Here is a 19,585-nt window from a genome sequence, read left to right on the forward strand (position 1 = left end):
CTTTGCCATGCAGAAGCTCTGCAATTTCATGCAATCCCATTTGTCCAACCTTTCTTTGATCACAAACAAGACCATACTAAAACTACCAGCACAACTATGTTTATTGCAGCATTATTTACCATAGCTAAGATATGGAACTAACCCAGATGCCCCTCAGTAGATGAATGGATCAAGAAAATGTGGTATATATACACAGTGGAATTCTATGCCTCCATCAGAAAGAATGACATTGCCCCATTTGTTAGGAAATGGAAAGACTTGGAAAAATTATATTAAGTGAAGTAAGCCAGGCCCAAAGAAACATAGGTCCCATGGTTTCCCTTATTTGCAATAACTAGTATATGTCTGAGTCAGGCAGAAAAGGTCAGATAAGTTGATGTTAGGTGAAATGAACCCCAAGATAAGTATTCAAATGTTTTTTTTCTTTCTTGCGATTGTTTCTAACATATTTATAAGATGATTTTTTGTTGCTTTGTATGTCCCTCCCCCATGGTATAACCCCTGCTTTCATTGCATTTGATGTTGGTTTAATTTGTGGAAGGGAAGGGAAAAAGCAAATCATTTAAATAGGGATACAGGTAGACCCATTGCAACAATGAGATCTACAAGTCGTTATGTTGAAAAATGAACTATACAACTTTGGCCGGTGCAGGGGTGGTGGGATGGTGGGTGAGGGGATGGGGTTGGGGTTGGGGTGGGGGGAGATTGGAAGGGATGGAAAGGGGAAACAAAGAGAAGGCAACAATGCTTGATAAGAAATGTACTCATTACCTTGCCCATGCAATTGTAACCCCTCTGAAGGGTATTTTCACAATTAAAAAAAAAAGAAAAAAGAAAGAAAACCAGAGGTAACATTGTGGCTCAAGTGGTACAGCACTCGCCTTGAGCTGAAGAACTGAGGGACATTGCCCAGGCCCAGAGTATAACCCCCATGAATAAACAAACAAACAAACAAAAAAAACAAAAGTAGTAAAAGGACTTGAATGAGAATGGTTTAAATAATGGAGTGCTTGCCCAACAAGCAAGAGACCCTGAGGGCAAATCCCAATACATTTTATGCTACAAGGCTTTGGGTCCACCAGTATTTGCGTTTGGTCTCAATTTTCATAGTTGAGAAATAAGATTTGGTTTCAGAACTATTTCTAAGGTCTTTGGAAGTCACTGAGTGTGAACAGCTATGCATTTCCAAAGCTTATATTCAACCACCTCCAGAATGCTTCTAGGGCTCCCTTGGTCCATTGGACTGTTCACTTAGGGAGGAAGAACTGGACAAATAAGATCTAGCAAAGGAAAATGATAAGGATCGAAGGACTTGAATTTCTTTCCTGCTCAGAGCTCACTGGAAACAGTTGTATATAGATACAAGGGTGAGACTTCACAGGCTGAGACCTATGCCCAGGAGGTGAAGTTTTCACTTATGAATGTCCATTAAATCTATGAGATAAATTTTAAGACCCAAGGTGTTTTGAACCTAATGGGACATCAGTGCAATCAAACTCCCAAGCAGCTGTCATTCATTTTAGGATACAATTTATGAATTAATCCTTCAATGTCTTTTTTTTAAAGTCTATTTCCTTTAGGCCAGTAGAAAGCATGCCTCAATTAAAGGTAAAACTTTTCAAACTATTCAGGAGACAAATCCTTTCAAAGCTTGGTGTGGAAAATATTCTTTTAATTCAAATTTGGTGAGAGTTGCCAGGAGAGCAAATTAAAGATTTATTGTCTGGGAATTTTTGGATCACAACCTAACACAGGTCTGGTTACTTTATTCTAAAATGTCTGGCAGTTTGCCAATCATGGAGCTTTCTACTTGGGCCAGATATGGAAGGCTCAGCCACTGCATTGATTGATTAATCAAAGCAATGCATGTTGTAAATTTTGTTTCTGTGGCAGTTAGTAATGCAGAGAGAATGTTGAAGTAACTAATTATTCTTGCCAGATTTTTTCATGTTGGCAATTTTTTTTGTGTTATGATAACCATAAAAATGTATCTACTAGTTAGGCAGATATAACATGAAGGATCAATACAGTTTTTTGGGGTTATAAACTCATCAAGCCTTGGCATGTCCAAGATCACAATGAAAAACACAGAAGTAGGTCTGATGACTATATTCTTGTAGCTACTCAAACTCCAGCAAATGCAGCAAAGTAAATAGGTATATAATTTTATTTATTTTTATTTTATGTTTTTGGGTCAGTACTGGGACTTGAATTCAGGGCCTGAGAGTTGTCTCTTGGCTTTTTCACTCAAAGCAGGTTCTCTATCACTGGAGGTACAGTTACAGCCACAGCCACAGCTCAGGCTTTTTGCTAGTTGTTAAGAGTCTCATAGACTTTCCTGTCCGGGCTGGCTTTGGACTGTGATCCTCAGATCTCAACCTTCTGAGTAGGTAGAATGACAGGTGTGAACCACTAGCTCTGGCCTGTGAGGTATTTTAAACTTCTGAAACTTCAGGACAAATGGAATGTTACCTAGTTAAACTCCCCAAAGGCACCAAAATGGATGTGCTTTTACTTGGTTTTGAAATTAATTTCAAGTCCAGGGAGCAGAATACATAATGCCTATAATAATTTCAGAGTGAATCCCAGGGAAATTAAACATTAAATCTGACTGAGATTTCACATTATAGGAATTATCGAATGTGTGCCATTAGCAAACATCATTCAGCAACATACTGTATCGGAAGCTGTGAGGTTTAAACAAATACTCAAGTGTAACATTTCACTTATTAGGAGGCGTGACCAAACAATCAAATTACCAGGAATAGAATGGGAGATCTAAACAGACTGTATTGTAAAAACAAAACAAAACAAAACTCCTTTTAGCTCTGCATCAACTATTGCTGTCTTTTGGGTACTCTTGAACTGAAAGCAAAGGGAAAAACATATAAAATAAGTTTAAGGTACTAATTTAATAGAAAGGAAGATTATTTTATAGCCACTATTCTTCCTTTTTTTCCATTGGTAGCATTTTTTGCTTCAGTGGGCTATCTTTTAAGTGTTCTCCTATTTTTTCCATCTCTTTTTCTCTTCCTGAATGTCCTTACTAATAGTTTGTCTTCCTGAAACACTTTTGCAAAGACAGAAAAGATTAACTGGGTGCTAGTGACTCACTTCTATATTCTTAGCTACTAAGGAGGCTGAGATCTGAAAATTGTAGTTTTTCAAACCATGGCCTGGTAGGAAAGTCTATGAGACTCTTACCTACAATTAACCAACAAAAAGCTCAAAGTGGAAGTTATAGTTCAAGTAGTAGAGTGCTAGTCTTGAGCAAAAAAACCTAAAGAAAAATGCCCAAGCCCTGAGTTCAAGTCCCAGTATTGGCACAACCTCCCCCCCCCCCCACCAGGCAAAAAAAAAAAAAAGACCAGAAGAATAGTTGAAGTGTGAGTCACACCTATTCTTAGCTACATAGGCTGAGAACTGACGATTGTGGAGTTCAAAGCCAGGTAGCGCAGACAAATCAGACACCTCAATTAACTACAAGGAGGTGTGGCTTAAATGGGACAGTGCCAGCCTTGGGCAAAAGATCTAAGCATCAGCAAGAGACCCTAAGTTCAAGCTTCAGTACCAGTACCACAACACAAAACAACCCATGCCAAACCCCAAATAAACAACAACAACAACAACTAAACAACCAGGAAAGACTTGTACCTTGCATCTTGCTGGCTTGGATGAATATTTACTGCTCAATTGGCTTTTGAACTTACGTGACAATGGACAAAATTTGGTTTATACTGTTGCAATGTTTCTTGCACAGCCGCCCTCATTTGAGCATAAGTCTCTTCGCTTGGGTCAGGGACCGCTGTTGTGTGTATGGTTCTGTCTATGGAACCTTTGGTAAAGCCCACAGCCTGAGTGATCCCAGATGCTGCTGACTACAACCCACCAGCTTCCACATCCACAGTGAGCTTCTGTAGGCCATGGGGAAGAGGGGCAGAGTTTCTTGATGATGTGTGAGTAGTTTTTAACTCCTATGGTACCTACAGGGGTTGATGGTCACTCTATCCAGTTTCCATCAGAACTTCTTGCCTCCCAGGAGCAAATTGTCAGATCAGTATAAGATTTAGAATCATCCCAGGCTCAGGCTATGCCTGGTCATGTCACCAGAAACACCCAGTTTCTGTGCAGCCAGTTGGTTAGGGTGGTGAGCGTATGGGTTAGATATGGGTTCTCACAAGTCCTGTTTATGTGACAGCCACTGAAAGAAGACGGTGCTGGTCTCATAGGGCACCAGAGTATGACAATTAGCTGTGGATGGACCCCCAACTGTCTATCATTGTTGGTGAAAGACAACACAAAAACGATCCTAGGGTTGGTACTACAAAAATACGATGAGTGGTTTCTGAGTGAACCAAAATCCAGTCCACACAGTCTAATGAAAAAAAAATTAAGTCATGTTTTTAACAAATGGCCTTTACTGGATGGAATGTTGTGACAAGCAATTGGAGTTGCTGCTTAAATCTGGGCTGTGGGGCAGTCGTGTGTAAGAAGGCCAGGAGTTTATTTCAGTTTCCTTCCCTCTAGGCCTGTCTCTCTCTTGGGCAGCCTGTGAAGGGATCTTTCCCTTCCTCATGCCTCAGAGTCTTTAATACACACAGGTATATTGTAACTTGCCGTCTGACAGCAAAATAAAAGTCACAATGCACACAGTGTACTAACTCAGTATATATTTTCCATGTATGACAATGTGGAGATGGAAACCCTTTTAAACTAAGCAGAGAGTACCCAGGAGCTAAATCCAAAGCACATAAAACAAAAATCCCAATTTAAGAAAGTGGAAGGAAAGAACACATTGCAGCCTACGCTATATGCAGCATTAAGCATTTGATTTTCTGCTCTTTCCAAGAAAACCTCTCTGAACTTGAATCCCCAGTGTCTTGCAGAACCAAGGGAAAAAAAACCTTTGCTTCCCCCTCCCCAGTCCTCCTTTCCCTGATGTAAACCCAGCAATGTATCTGGGGTGACAACCTGCTATCCCCACCCATGATCAGACAGTCTTTGACTTTCCTGGGGCTTGGAATGTTTTCTCAGCTGCTGTGGCTCTGGCTCCTCTCTGGGTCCTAGCAAGAGGAGGGTGTGTGCTCTGTTGAGAAAGGGTTCCAGGAACATAAACTATTTGGGTTGTCTGAAGGAGTAAGTTAGTTGGAAATAATGACACCACTTGGAGATAAAATTCAACAGCATCTTTTCCTGCTCATTGAACAAATCACTGTGTTACAGTGACTCTGACTTCAGTGCATTACAGATTGATCTCTCCCAGGTCACACTTCCCCTTTAAGGAAATGTCCACATCTGGCCGTGCTAACTGCTATGTTGACACTCCTCCAGGGCAGAACTCCTGATTTGTAGAGCAGCTACATCAGCAGAAGGGGTGAGGGGGCCAAAGTTTCCAGATGGTGAAGATCATTGTTTCTACCAATGTAAATACCCTTTATATCATTGGTGACTTTCTTAGGAGATTTTTTTCTGGGAAACTGGTTTGCTCAGAAGCTCTTCATTCATGAGCTTTAGTTCATAAAGAGTTTGGATGGTCAAATTTTCATGTGCCTCTCAGTATACTGTAATAAGACTTATTTCAACTTGCTCTCATTTTAGGTTTCGTTAATATTCATCTAGTTTTTTTTTCTCATAATGAGAAGCAAGTACTAAAGTTCTTCAAGATGAATCCACCTTGCATCTAGGTCAGAATATTACCCTTAAGGACAAATGCAGGGGAAGGCTATGTTTGAACCCAAGTAAAGTCTAAGCTTTGGCCATTCATCCTTCCTATTCTATTTCTTGCTTGCCTGGTTCGAGTCCCCAGAGCTGTAATTAACTTAGCCCCTGACCATTTATATATTTAATTGGGCCAAGTGACATTAGAGCTTGAGTAGCTTTTTTCTTTTCCTTTTTTTTTTTTTTGAGGAAATGAGCAAAAGCAGGTATCTTTTCTTCATAGTTATCATGAACCAGTAACCCATGATCCCTTTTTATTTGCAAGATATATTCATTGTAAAGACTCCTAAGTTCAAGTATAGAACAATATAAAATTCATAACATTCACTGCAGAAGCTATTCCAGGGCTCTGAAGAACAGCCAGAAGAAACTAGTTAAGCTCCATATGGGCATTGACCATTTTTTTGAATCGTTAACCTAGTCTATCAATTTTCAAATGTTTTTGGTTCCCAAGATGTTTTGTGCGTGGAGAACTGGGAGATGTTAAAAACCTCAGGGTGTGCTTGATCCATGCCCCCAATTGATCCCACCAAAAAGTCTATCTCTTGGGAATCAATGAAGACACCAGGAATGATTTACACTAGACATCAGAGTTTGAATGGCTTGTCGTATTTGCATACCTTCTATGCGAACGTGGGGTTGTTACTTAGAATAAAGATGATTTTTATTCAGAACAGCCGCATGACTGGTTTTCTTGGATGAAACACTGAGGAAAGAGGACAAACAGTTATGCTTCAGGCTGATGATTTTAAGGAGATAGGACTTTCTAACACCCTTCCTCTCCCACATGCTTCATCTGTTTGCAAGGAAAGCCCCCCAAAACTCAAGGATATAGTGGCCACACAATATGGAAGGAATCTGGACTTGTGAGTCACCAGGTACAGAAAACCACCCAAATGACCAGAAAACCTCTCATTTTATTTTAGATGAGAAACAAATAAATTTAATTGTATCGAGGCATGAAGAATTCAGGATTTACTGGACCTAAAATCCCACTTAACTTTTAATATACCAATAATATCTGGTTCTTGCATAAAATGAATTAGTAATTCACTCAGGAAGAAGGCACAATTTTGTTACTACGAACATTCAAAGGCACTATGGTAGAGAATCTCCTAGAAGACTATTGAGACTACCAGTCCCTGATTCAACAAGGAAAGTTCTTATTTTTCATGGCTCAGACTTTGACTTTACACCTTAGCTTTAACTTGTCATAGGAACTATGTGAAAATTGGCAAATGGATATCTTCTTTATGACATAAATCTGTATCCTACATTCTGAGGTCACTGGTGCATTTCCTTGGTGCTGGTGTTTTACAGGGCTAGGTGTGAATCCTTGCACTGGAAATAATAACATCAATTGGACACAAAATCTATCAGCACCTTTTCAAGGGAGCTAAGAAGAACACAGAAGCAAACTTTCTCAATCAAGGCCTTTCTTTCTTTTTCTTTTTTTGCTTTTCTTTGTTGTTGTTGATGTTGTGAAGGAAATGAAGTAAATCCCAGTTAGTTTGGATCTTTTATTTCTATTGATTTAGCCAGTACTTTTGGAATTCTTCTATTAGAGCCCTCATATAGGAACTTGCTTTTGTGAGGACCACCTAATCTAGCCATAAGACAATGGAATAATAGCTAAAAGAAGTCACGTGAATCATTAATAGGAATCCATGCGTGGTCACCGAGGTAGATTCCACAGTGACTCTTCTTTTTACGAGCACAGATGTTAAACTGCTTTGCCTCTCCAGATGTTCTCACACAGGGTACGGAGAAATGGAGCAATATGTAGTCCAAAACATGCTGACCTCTCAGAGAACACAGAGCTACTTATTCCACTGTCCACCATCCACAAAGATCAAAATGGAGCTCTTAGTGTGTGTTTGGTTTAAATTTAGTAGCATACAGTGCTTACTCCCCTTGGCACTTCCTCTCACCTGTGGAGCTAAACTGTGTTATTTTACTACAAAGCCATATGGTTTTCATCTCCTCCTTATGTGCCCTGATGCAGAGTCTGTATGCGATGGTGGGGACCACTAAGTCCTGCGAGCACTTCATGCACTGCAGTAATGCGCTGAATTTTGCATTTGCTCTTTTCTGTTCAGCTTGCGCTAACATCGTCTTAAAAATAAACAAAACATCATTGAACAATGTTTCCACCAAACTTAGCCTTAAATATTATCAAACTCTCTCTTTCTTTCTCTCTTATAATGGAGATTCTTACGCTATCATGGGTCTAGATTCTTTCTTTCTTTCTTTCTTTTTTTTTAAAAAAAAGAAAAGGAAACAGAACCAACAGTCATTCCTTTATTTAATCAAGTAAATACTTACAGGGCACATGAAATTGTCAATCTCAATGTCCCAAATCTCTAGGAATAGATGAGGACTTAGCAGATGCCAAGAACATGTATTTTATTTTATGCATGTGTGCATGTATATATTTATGCATATACTTTTTGTACTAGCACTGGGGCTTGAACTCTGGATCTTGTGCTCTTGCTTGGCTTTTTCCACTGAAAGCTGGCACTCTACCACTTGAGTCACACTTCTACGTCTGGCTCTTTGCTGGTTAATTGGAGATAAGAGTCTTTTGGATTTGTCTGCCTGGGCTAGCTTCAAACTGTGATCCTCTGATTTCAACTTCCTGAGTAGTTAGGATTACCGGCGTAATCCACTAGCATACAACTCCAAGAACAAGTAATTGTAAATGTGATCAGAGTTACAGAAGGGAAAACACAGGAACCAGAGCTCCTAATGTCATCAGTTGCTTCATCTTCCTTAAAGGAAGAGAATCCAGAGATATCATGAAATTGACATGACAACAGAGTAGAGTGGCTTTTTTAAAACTGAAAACATGCATATAAAGCAAGTACAAATATGGCTAAATTGGCTTGCAAACATTAAGGATGCTCAAACTGGGTTAAAGATTGAGTCTCTTTCTTTACTTGGTCGATTAGTACAAGCACCAACAATAATAGTGATGCTTCAGGAGAGAAAGCTCACTGGGCTTAGTGCATTGTACCCTTTATTAAAGGTCGTTTATTTTCTTCCTCCCTTCTTGGCCTCCTGCTTTCTTCTGTCTTTCCTTCTCTCTTCTTTTTTGCATAAACTGTGCATGCAAATGAAAAGCTTAATTATGCTTCCATTAATTTAAAACAAAACCAAATAAATAAGATGAAGAAAAAAAAAGAGAGGAAAAAGATTGCTCTTGTCTTCTACGATCACTCTAAACTGGACAACACAGATGGCGATTATTTGAGTGTGAAAATTGGGTTGTAAAATGAGTATTTTCAAAAATGTCAAGAGTAAATGCCCTTTTGCAGGCAAACATGATCCTGAAAGAATTCCAACAGCTTGCTGCCCAAAGCCCTTCGTTCCATGCAAATTGAGCTTAAAGAAAATTTGTCTCTTAGAGAGAGTTTTTGATAGTGCCAAGGTACACTTGACTGAGAGAAAAAGAGATTATAGGTCCTTAAGTATTTTGTGGTTTACGGTGGAGAAATAGGCCTGAGACTTTGGGTTTTGAGGTCCCCAAAAGACACACTTCATTGAACATGTACAGAACAGGGTTAACAGAACCAGGTAATTCAATAACTAAGTTTATCTCATTAACACAACCTTTCTAGGTGATAGTGGGAAAGATACAGAATTGGATAAAAAATGGATTAATCCCTGAATATTCATCTATTCCCCTGCAAAACAGACACACAGTCTGTTTAATTTTATAGCTAAATACAGTGTAGATTCCAAGTCAATACCTGACCTTCTAGAGTGGACTGGTAAGAATTCAGTATGATATGCAGATATAGCAAAGCACATGAGCTGGTAGCTGGTGGTTCACACCTGTATTATTAGCTACTGGGGAGGCTGAGATCTGGAGGACTTCTGTTTAAGGACAGACCAAGCATAAAAGTCCATGAGATCCCATCTCAATGAAAAAAGCTGGGCATAGAGGTGTGTGGTTCTTCCATCTTTAAGAACTTAAAATAGGCAGATTGCACAAGGTCAGGCAGGAAGTAAGACCCTATCTGAAAAGTAACTAGCACAAATAAGGTTGGAGGCTAACATAGAATGTCTGACTTAACAAGTTTCAGGTCTTGTGTTCAAACCCAGGACCACCGAAGTGGGAGGTATGATTAGATATGATTAGATAAACAAACATGATTAGAAAGAAAACCTCAATAAAATCTATAAGAGTAAAAGTAAGTTTTTTCCCCACCCAAATGTCCTTTCCACTTTTGAAGTGACCAAGAAACTTAGGATAGAAAAGTCAGGACTGAGCCGGGCGCTGGTGGCTCACTCCTGTAATCCTAGCTACTCAGGAGGCTGAGATCTGAGGATCGTGGTTCAAAGCCAGCCCGGGCAGGAAAGTCTGTGAGACTCTTATCTCCAATAAACCACTAAAAACTGGAAGTGGCACTGTAGCTCACGTGGTAGAGAGCTAGCCTTGAGCTGAAGAGCGCAGGGACAGTGCCCAAGCTCAGAGTTCAAGCCCCACAACCGACAAAAAAAAAAAAAAAAAAAGAAAGGACTGTATAATAATCTTCTCTTTTATTAACACTTGAGGGGTTGCTAACTTGCCTTAGAGCTATAAAGGGAAATCTGGGCTCCAGAAACCAGGATCGAGGAATTGGGGATGGTGTACATGGAGTGGGAAAATAGAGAAACATTCACCACTGTTTCAGGAAGTACCTAATTGCCTAAATCTCTTCTGGAGATAGATGTGGTGCTTAATGCTGAATTATAGACTGTGTCTGCACTTTGCTTGTTGGGAGGAAGTCCTCGACTTCCTCAGGCAGACAGAGAGCAAAGAGAGTTCTCTCTTGCATGCTCGTGTGTGTGTGTGTGTGTGTGTGTGTGTGTGTGTGTGTGTGTGTGTGTGTGTGTGTGTGTGTGTGTGTGTGTGTGTGTGTGTGTGTAAGGAGCTTTTCAGGATGGAGTTTAGATTCATACTTACTTAATAATTAATGGAAGTTCAAAGGCAGACTTCCTGAGCTATATCATGTACAGCAGTACTTTGTGTGTGTGTTGGGGAGGGGGGAGTAATTGTTCCTGGGCCTTGAACTCAGGGCCTACATTCAATCCCTGAGCTTTCATGCTCAAAGATAGAGTTCTAAAACTTGAACCACAGCCCTGCTTCCAGCTTTTACCAGTTAATGGTTGGAGAAAAGAGTCTCACAGAATTTTCTAGCTTCTGAGGCTTCTAACCATGGCTCTCAGATCTTAGCCTCCAGAGTAGCTAGGATTATAAACACGAGCCACTGGCACCTGGCTTGAAACACTACTGTTGATCATTCTATGAAAGAGAAACTATGAGTCCCATTATTGGAGTAGAGAAAATCAGAGGGAAACATGAGAGGTTATTGACAGTAGGCTACACAAGGTAGCTATAGTCATAATTGTTTCTGAATTTGGTATCCCCAATTTGCTTTCCTACATGAATTCTGTTTACTATACACACAATATATTTAATTAACTTGGTCATACATCTGCATATCTTTTAAGAGTCCAGTTCTATGGAAAAATGATTTGAAAGCTTTATGTTTCTGAGAGAGGCTTTGGTAGATGGTCTTTGCCTGTGGCTCTGCCCCTGATTAATGCTCCATCCAGTTCCATTACTTGAATGATAGTCCTTTGTTTTCATCAGCTGTTCATTTGCTTTTGTTCAGAACAGGGAAAGGAGTGTGGAAGCATCTCACGTCAGTACACAGTACCATTGCCATCCACACTGCTGCTCTTTCTGATTTGTTTAGCCCATTAGAGTTTATTTCAGAGGGTTGTGTAGAAAACAAACAAAACACTAATACAAGGCCAAAAAAAAAACCCACAACAAAAACAAGCAAAGACGGCAAAGACTCAGGGAGATAAAGATAGCTTCACTAATGAGTCCCCAACTGATTAAAAGCAAACACTTTTCTATTCCTAGAAAAGTGCAAGTAACATTTGTTGTCACTAACTCTTTAACTTTAGCAAAAAATAAAGAACTGCCCTCAAATTTGTTCTGGGAGGCCAACAGCAGTGTGGCTAATTATTTCCCCAGGTGTCTCTTGCCTGAATATAAAAATGAACTACTTGTGGCAACATGTAGAATGGGCCCATCTTTGGGCCCAGCTTGACAGATATCTTAGCACTATGGGAGTCTTTAGGGGACACCATATCACAACTGATTGCCAACCACACCCATGGTACTGACGGAATCCATGGGAATAGTACAGTAAAACATGCACTTTGAAAGACCATCTGGGTTTGGATATTTGTCTTGCCCCTGTGTGATGATGGGTGAAAGGTTCATTCCAGTTAGCTTTGGCTGGGTACTGGCCTACACAAAAAAATAATACAATTGGTTCATGATCTGATGGGTTGGAAATGAAGCTGGGCTCACTGGGACAGTCCTGGGGTGAACTGGGATCTCTCCGATGTCTGGAAGGAATCTTCTCTGTACCCTATCTCCTCATTTCATAGGCTAGCTTGGGTTTCTGGAGAATGGTTCTCAGATGGAAAAGGGGCCAGCTCTCATGAGGAAGCGTCTACTGTGCCTTGAGTTGGGTCACATCTTCTGTTGTCCCATTGGCTGAAGCAGTTAACATGACTAAGAGTAAAATGAAAGCTCAGACACATAGCTTCTACCTCTTGGATGGGCAAGTTCACAGCTCCTTAACTGTGAACACATTTGGGACCACAAGAGTAACAACCTTTACACAGCTCTAAACAACCAGATTACCATTGGTAAGGAAGTGATCACAGATCCTGTGTGGAATGAAATAACGAAATAATCCAGGAAAACGGTTCAGCACAAGGTTCAGTACATGCAGTATGGAGCTATATAATAACCAATTGAGGAAGGAAGAGAGAAAAAGAGACGAAGGAGAGGGAAATGGAGGACTAGATTTCAGAAGCTAGGCAGGGACGAGTCCTCGGGAGAGCATGTTGTTGATAATGAAGGACTAATGGTGGTCCAGGCCGTGCCCACCTGTTGGCATTGACCTCTCAGGTTCCTATCAGCTTTGTAACAATGTAAAAATGGTTCTTTTCAGATAAGTGATGCATTATTTCCGATTTTAAATTGAAAGTGCTTTCTCTTTTTAGAAACAGCACTTTCTTTGGATAAGGATGGCCAGGGATAGATTTTCTTCTTTTTTAGACTTTTTTTTTTCTGGAATAGAGATTTAGAGCTTGCATACAAAAAAAATTCTCATTCTAAACACCTCAGATTTAGAACAAAAATTCCTTTTTTAAATTTAAACTTTTTTTTTGGAGAATTCTGTTAGAATTCTAAACAATTTCGGATTTGTTTACCAAGTTGACAATGTTTCAGATTTCCTTTGTTACCTTAGAGGTGTCAGTTGGTTTTCTCACTGTACCCTGAGACTTCCCTGGACATGTGGCAGCTGCCCCCCGCATCTGCTTCTTCTGAGAGATTAAAAACTTCCTAATTCCAAAATGCCTGAAGGTTAGATTTGGAACAAACATTTGTTTGTGTGATGGTATAAGTTAAACTTCATTTCCCTTTTTGGAAACATAAATTTGAAATTGTCTTCAAAAATAGAGAGCTGAAGGACTAGCAGTGTAAATTTTGCGAATGCTAAATGAGTAAGTACACACTTTATGGATTGAATTAATTCAACTAGCATGGATGCTTACATCTATCCCTCTCACTCTGCCAACTTTTCTGAAAACTGAAAACAAATCACATCTGCAGTTGAGGAAAATTTAGACTAGACTTTTTAAAATATCTTAATATTGTGTTTTTGTCTTTTATTTTTATTTTTATTTCTTTTTTACTTTTTTTATTATCCAGGTGATATACAGAGGGGTTACAGTTACGTAAGGTAATGCGTACATTTCTTGTCAACCTTGTTACCCCTTCCCTCAATTCTTTCCTATTTTCCTTTCCTCCAACTCCCCCCCGCCCCAAGTTGTACAGATCATTTCCAATATATTGTCTTGTGTATCGCTGTTGTGTTGATTTCTCCCTTGTCCTTTGTCTCACCATTCTGTTGTTCCTCTTCCCTTGCCTAATTCAAATAAACATATATAATACCAGGTACCAAAATCACATACAGTGACATCAGGGGATATGCCATAGGGGGAAGAACATACTAAAGAAACAAAAAAATCACATAGTACATTAACAACAAGAACAACAACAACAAAAAGTCTCTTATATCCATGCCTTGGAGTTCATTATGCTTAGCGTCATCTTTTTTTTTTTTTTTTTTTGTCGGTTGTGGAACCTGAACTCTGGGCCTGGGCACTGTCCCTCAGCTTTTCAGCTCAAGGCTAGCACTCTACCACTTGAGCCACAGTGCCACTTCCAGCTTTTTCTGTTTATGTGGTGCTGAGGAATTGAACCCAGGGTCTCATGTATGCAAGGCAAGCACTCTACCACTGAGCTACCTTCCCAGCCCCATTAGTGTCATCTTATATGGTCATATGTACACAGCTATTGAGCTGCTCTGCTCATCTAAGATTATCCTAGGCATATACTAATTATTGCAAATAAGGTAAACAATGGGACCTATGTTTCTTTGGGTTTGACTTCACTTAATATGATTTTTTTCCAAGTCTTTCCATTTCCTTACAAATGGGATGGTGTCATTGTTTCTGATGGAAGCATAGAATTCCATTATATCTATATCTATATGTGATATATATGTATATATATGTATATATAGACATCACATTTTCTTGATCCATTCATCTACTGAGGGGCATCTGGGTTGGTTCCGTATCTTGGCTATGGTAAATAATGCTGCAATAAACATAGTTGTGCTGGTAGCTTTAGTATGGTCTTGTTTGTGATCATTTGGGTAAATGCCCAAAAGTGGGATTGCTGGGTTATAGGGGAGCTCTATGTGGAGTCTTTTGAGGACCCTCCATACTGCTTTCCAAAGTGGTTGAACAAGTTTACACTCCCACCAACAATGCAGTAGGGTTCCCCTCTGGCTACATCTTCTCCAGCATCTGTTATTAGAGGTAGAATCTTAATGTTTTTTCTTTTTTTTTTCTTTACGTTGTTGTTGTTGTTTGTGAGGCTTGGACTCTGGGCCTGGGCTCTTCACTGGTGCTCTACCACTTGAGCCACAGTACCACTTCTGGGGTCTATTGTATATAAGAGTCTCATAGACTTTCCTGCCTGGGCAGGCTTTGAACTGCGATCCTCAGATCTCAGCCTCCTGTGAGTAGTGAATATTACAGACATGAGCCTCTGGCACTTGCATTCCTCCCTCCCTCCCTCCCTCCCTCCCTCTCTCTCTCTCTCCCTCCCTCTCTCTCTCCCTCTCTCTCTCTCTCTCTCTCTCTCTCTCTCTCTCTCTCTCTCTCTCTCTCTCTCTCTCTCTCTCTCTCTGTTTCTTTCTCTTTGCCAGTTCTGGGGCTTTAACTCAGGGCCTCGGCCACTGTCACTGAGCTTCTTTTACTCAGGGCTAGCACTCTTCTACTTGAGGCACAGCACCACTTCTGGCTTTCTTTGTTTATATGGTACTGAGGAATGGAACCCAGGGCTTCATGCATGCTAGGCAAGCACTCTACCACTAAACTGCATTCCCAGCCCTGATGTGCATTTCTTTTATGATCAGAGAAGTTGAGCATTTCTTCATGTGTCTATTGGCCAGTCTTATTTCCTCTTCAGAGAAGTCTCTCTTTAAGTCTTTAGCCCACTTATTAATTGGGGGGTTGTTTCTTTGAGGATTTGTTGTTTGGGGATTTAATTTTTTTTTATTGTGAAAATACCATACAGAGGGGTTACAATTACATGGGCAAGATAATGAGTACATTTCTTATCAAGCATTGTTGCTTCCTCCTTTGTTTCCCCTTCCCATCTCCCCCTCCCTTGTCCCCTCCCACTGGGTGTCCCCCTCCCCCAGCCTAAGTTGTAAAGTTCGTTTTACGATTTGTACATCTCATTGTGGCAATGGGTCCACCTGTATCCCTATTTAAATGATTTGTTTTTTTCCTTCCCCTCCACAAATTATACCAACATCAAATACAGTGAAAGCAGGGGTTATACCGTGGGGGAGGGACATAAAAAGCAACAAAGAAATCATATTATGGGGATTTAATTTTTTGAGTTCTAAGTATATTTAGATATGAGACCCTTGTCCGTTGTATGGCTAGGGAAGATCTTCTCCCAATCCATGGGCTTTCTATTGATCTTGCTAGCTATGTCCTTTGTCATGCAGAAACTCTGCAATTTCATGCAATCCCATTTGTCCAACCTTTCTTTGATTTGTTGTGTTTCTGGGTCTTTATAGGTACATTCTAGCTACCACATATGAGGGAAGCCATGCAACCTATGTTTCTTTGAGTCTGACTTAATATAATTTTTCCCAGTCTTTCCATTTCCTTATGAATGGTACAATATTGTTCTTTCTGATGGAGTAGAATTCTATTGTGTACCGGATTTTCTTGATCCATTCGTCATCAATTGAGGGTATCTGGGCTGATTTCATATCATGGCTATAGTAAACAATGCTGCAATGAATATGGTTGTGCTGGTAGCATTAGTGTGTCCTTGTTGTAGTTCTATTGGCTAAAATGCCCAGGAGCGGAATTGCTAGGTCGTAGGGTAGCTCTATGTTTAGCTTTGTGAGGAACTTTCATACTGTTTTCCAGAGTGGTTGAACAAGTTTACATCTCTACCAACAAAAAGTGTAATAGAGTTCCCTTTTGGCTACATCCATGTCAGCATTTATTATTAGATTTTTTTTTTTTTACATATGGGCATTTTAACTGGGGTGAAGTGGAATTTGCATTTCTACAAGGTCATCTCTTGGGTAGACGTTGAGAATCACTGTATTAGCTCAGCCTCTCTTACTATATCTGATGATCATTGAGCATTCTCTTTTTTTTTTTTTTCTGGAGGCTGATGATGCTTAGGTTTTAATTTAACTTACTAAGGTAAGTGCCCTATCACTTGAACCACACCCTTAGTTATTTTGCTTTTAGTTTGCTTTTCAGACAGGGTCTCATGCTAACTTTGTCCAGGCTGGCCTCAGACATTGATCAGCTTACTTCCAACTCTCGGGTAGCTGTTTATAGGTATACACTATCACACCTACATCATATCCTCTTTTTGTGTGTGTGTGTATGTTTGTGTGTCAGTCATGGAGCTTGAACTCTCAGCTTGGGTTCTGTTCCTGAAGAATTCAGACTTCAGGCGAGCACTCTACCACTTGAGCCTCTGTGCCACTACTGGTTTTCTTGTGGTTAACTGGAGATAAGAGTCTCACAGACTTTCCTGCCCCAGGCTGGTTTTGAACCTCGATCCTCAGACCTTAGCCTCCTGAATAGCTAGGATTATAGGCATGAGCCACCAGCACCCTGCCACATCCCTTTGTTTTATGAAGCTCTTTTGTAATAACTTTTGTTGCTCAGGTTGGGGGACAGATTTGAAAATACTTTCCAGATTCCAGACTACAGCCCTTTTAATTCCCTGCTGGGGAACATGCTTTAGCATATCACTCTGAATTAGCATTATTAATTTTTGAGGTAAAGCCAATCTCCCAGAGGTAAATACACCTATCATTGGAATGTTAATCCATCCAAGGGAGATAAGGCTCTGGAGCCAAGCTCTTGCTTCTGTGAATAAAGACAAGGTCAGTGGGTCACTTGGCATTTTCTAAAGCTAGTCCTATCCTAACACCCCACCCCCACCCCTGGACTCCCTACACTCTGCCTCACCCCCTCCTGTTTTCCTAATATGTCCAGTCACATTTTAATGGCTGAAATGGCCTTGAAACTTTCCCTGTGGAACCAATTTTCACCCTCAGCGAAGGGAAGTTCCTGTCCTTCAGCAAGGAGTCTACATCAGTGATAAGTTTTCACACGAGTCCACAACTCAAATGTATTTTGACTGTTGCCCTGACGGCAGTGCATTAACATCAGCACCAGAAGTAGATTTGTCATGGAGCTTTTCTGATGAGACAGGCTCTCCAAACTAATCGAGGCCGATGGCAGGTTTTGTCAGGGAGATGAGATGTTGCCCACAGCTAGTTAGTCTGCTGGAATATTTGGTGCTAATGGCAGGGTTGCATTGAGAGACATGTTTAGGAGAGTCACAGCTAATGTGATTCTAAATTCTCCCAGGAAAATGGTGAGCTTATAAACCACAGGACACTGATAGGAAGACAGCTGTTTTACACTAGCCTCAAATTCATGACTCAGATTCCTTAATGAATGCTTTAGGGCAAGAGGGATAAAACCAACCATCCAAATTGTTCATGTGAAATATCAAAAGGCAGAAAAAAATTCTTAAAAAAGTCCTTAAATGTGCATTACACTTATCGCCAGAATTCTGAACAATACTGACATCAGTTTAAGTTGCTTCTGTTGATTGAAATCCAACAGAAATATCATACCTCTTGGCTTTGCCCCTGGCAAACTTTTCACTGAAGTCATTCGTTTTGCTTTTTTGTTATGGTTACCTAACCTCAGACAGAATGCAGCGGGCTACTGGAAAAATGAGGCAGACATTTGGAAAATTCCAGTTCCTAACGTTCCTCTGCTTTGGAACTAGGATAAATTTCATTGACTTTTTTTTTTTTTTTTTTTTTTTTGCATTTTGTCTGTGTTTTAAAGATATGAGGAAGGTGATTAGGCACAGGAAGGGAATCAAATGTCAGCTTGAGAAAAGGACATCGTACCTCTCCATACACACACAGGCCTGGGATGAGGACTTGGCTGGCTGCCTAGAAATATTTATACCACCAGCCTACCCTACATTTTCTCAGCAGAAAACCTGAGGATAGTAAGCCTCCTGCTCCCAACTGGAAACTCTTCAAGTCGTTCAATTCCAGAATCAGAACGTTATATTGTTTAAAAATTTTATAGGTCACATGTTTATGTGGCTTCTTAGGATGATTTAAACTCTGATACATTTGGTTTAGAAATCATTCTTGCAGAGTGCCCACTTTCTGTGGAAAGTGTCTTCCTTAACTAGAAACTCAGAGGCAAGATCAAAATCCAGATGAGAAACAAGCCTCTCTGCTTCCGCACCCTCTTCCACAGTGGACCAGTCTTTCTATAGCTCATCATGGCAGATTCATTCATATGTGTTGTATGGTCACAGGTATCTGGCAGGTGTTAGAAGGTGAGGCGTCCCTGTGAAGAATGATGTCTTCTTACTGTCTGACTTGGAATTATATATGCCAATAGGTGAGTATGATGTAGGTTAATCTATTACAAATTTATGAAAAACTTATGGGAGCATCAAAGAGGGGGAAATAACTAAAGAGGATAGGAAGAGGATGTTTGGCTGGATCTGGAAAATAAGAGACTTTTTGGTAGCAAGAAATTAGAAAAATGATACCCCAAGGAAGGGGCATATTGTGAGAGGCAGAGAGAATCTGGGTTTATCAACTGTCTATGTAACTAGGTGCTTTTCTGTCTTTTCCAGCTTTCTGGCTGTTGAACTGGATCCATCTTAAGAATATGAGATTGTCAGCAGAACTGATATTCTACCTGGAATCATAGGCACTGAAGTATTGATCAAGATTCTTTGTCCATCTCTCTCTCTCTTCTGTTGCTGTATCCTTGGTAGCAATGTTTCAAATGGCTGAGACACAAGAGGGTGGATCCAGAATTAGTAAGTCACTACATGGAGGATACTCCCCTCTGGCATGCATCACATTTTGTCTAAAAAAATAGACTTACATTCTATTAAGCTTGGTAAAGGGCATTAATTGTTCTAAATAATAAGCCATGTGAAAAGATTTAAGACATAGCAATATATGAAATACCTGTGGAATGTTCAACATTTCATAAGCATTGAAAGCTAGCATGTGGAAGAAAGCTTTTCCTGGTAGGTTGGGCTAGACAGAGATCAGTTCTTTAAGAAAACCTTCTGCCAGCCTCTGATTCAAAGTGTATGAGT

At 40.1% G+C, this 19,585-nt stretch overlaps 1 long non-coding RNA gene across 1 annotated transcript in view; it reads left to right on the forward strand.

Moving 5' to 3' along the window:
- The window catches only part of LOC138831597 (uncharacterized), a 31,731-nt gene extending 12,465 nt beyond the window's left edge, over positions 1-19,266 (forward strand). Inside the window, exons 2-3 of the long non-coding RNA XR_011373396.1 lie at positions 18,782-18,867; positions 19,109-19,266. This is a non-coding gene — a long non-coding RNA (uncharacterized lncRNA). The remainder of the gene's footprint in view (positions 1-18,781; positions 18,868-19,108) is intronic.
- The last annotated feature ends 319 nt before the right edge of the window (positions 19,267-19,585 follow it).

The sequence above is a fragment of the Dipodomys merriami genome, unplaced genomic scaffold (assembly GCF_024711535.1).
Source record: "Dipodomys merriami isolate MVZ:Mamm:240054 unplaced genomic scaffold, mDipMer1.0.p SCAF_2, whole genome shotgun sequence".
Taxonomy (NCBI): Eukaryota; Metazoa; Chordata; class Mammalia; order Rodentia; family Heteromyidae; genus Dipodomys; species Dipodomys merriami.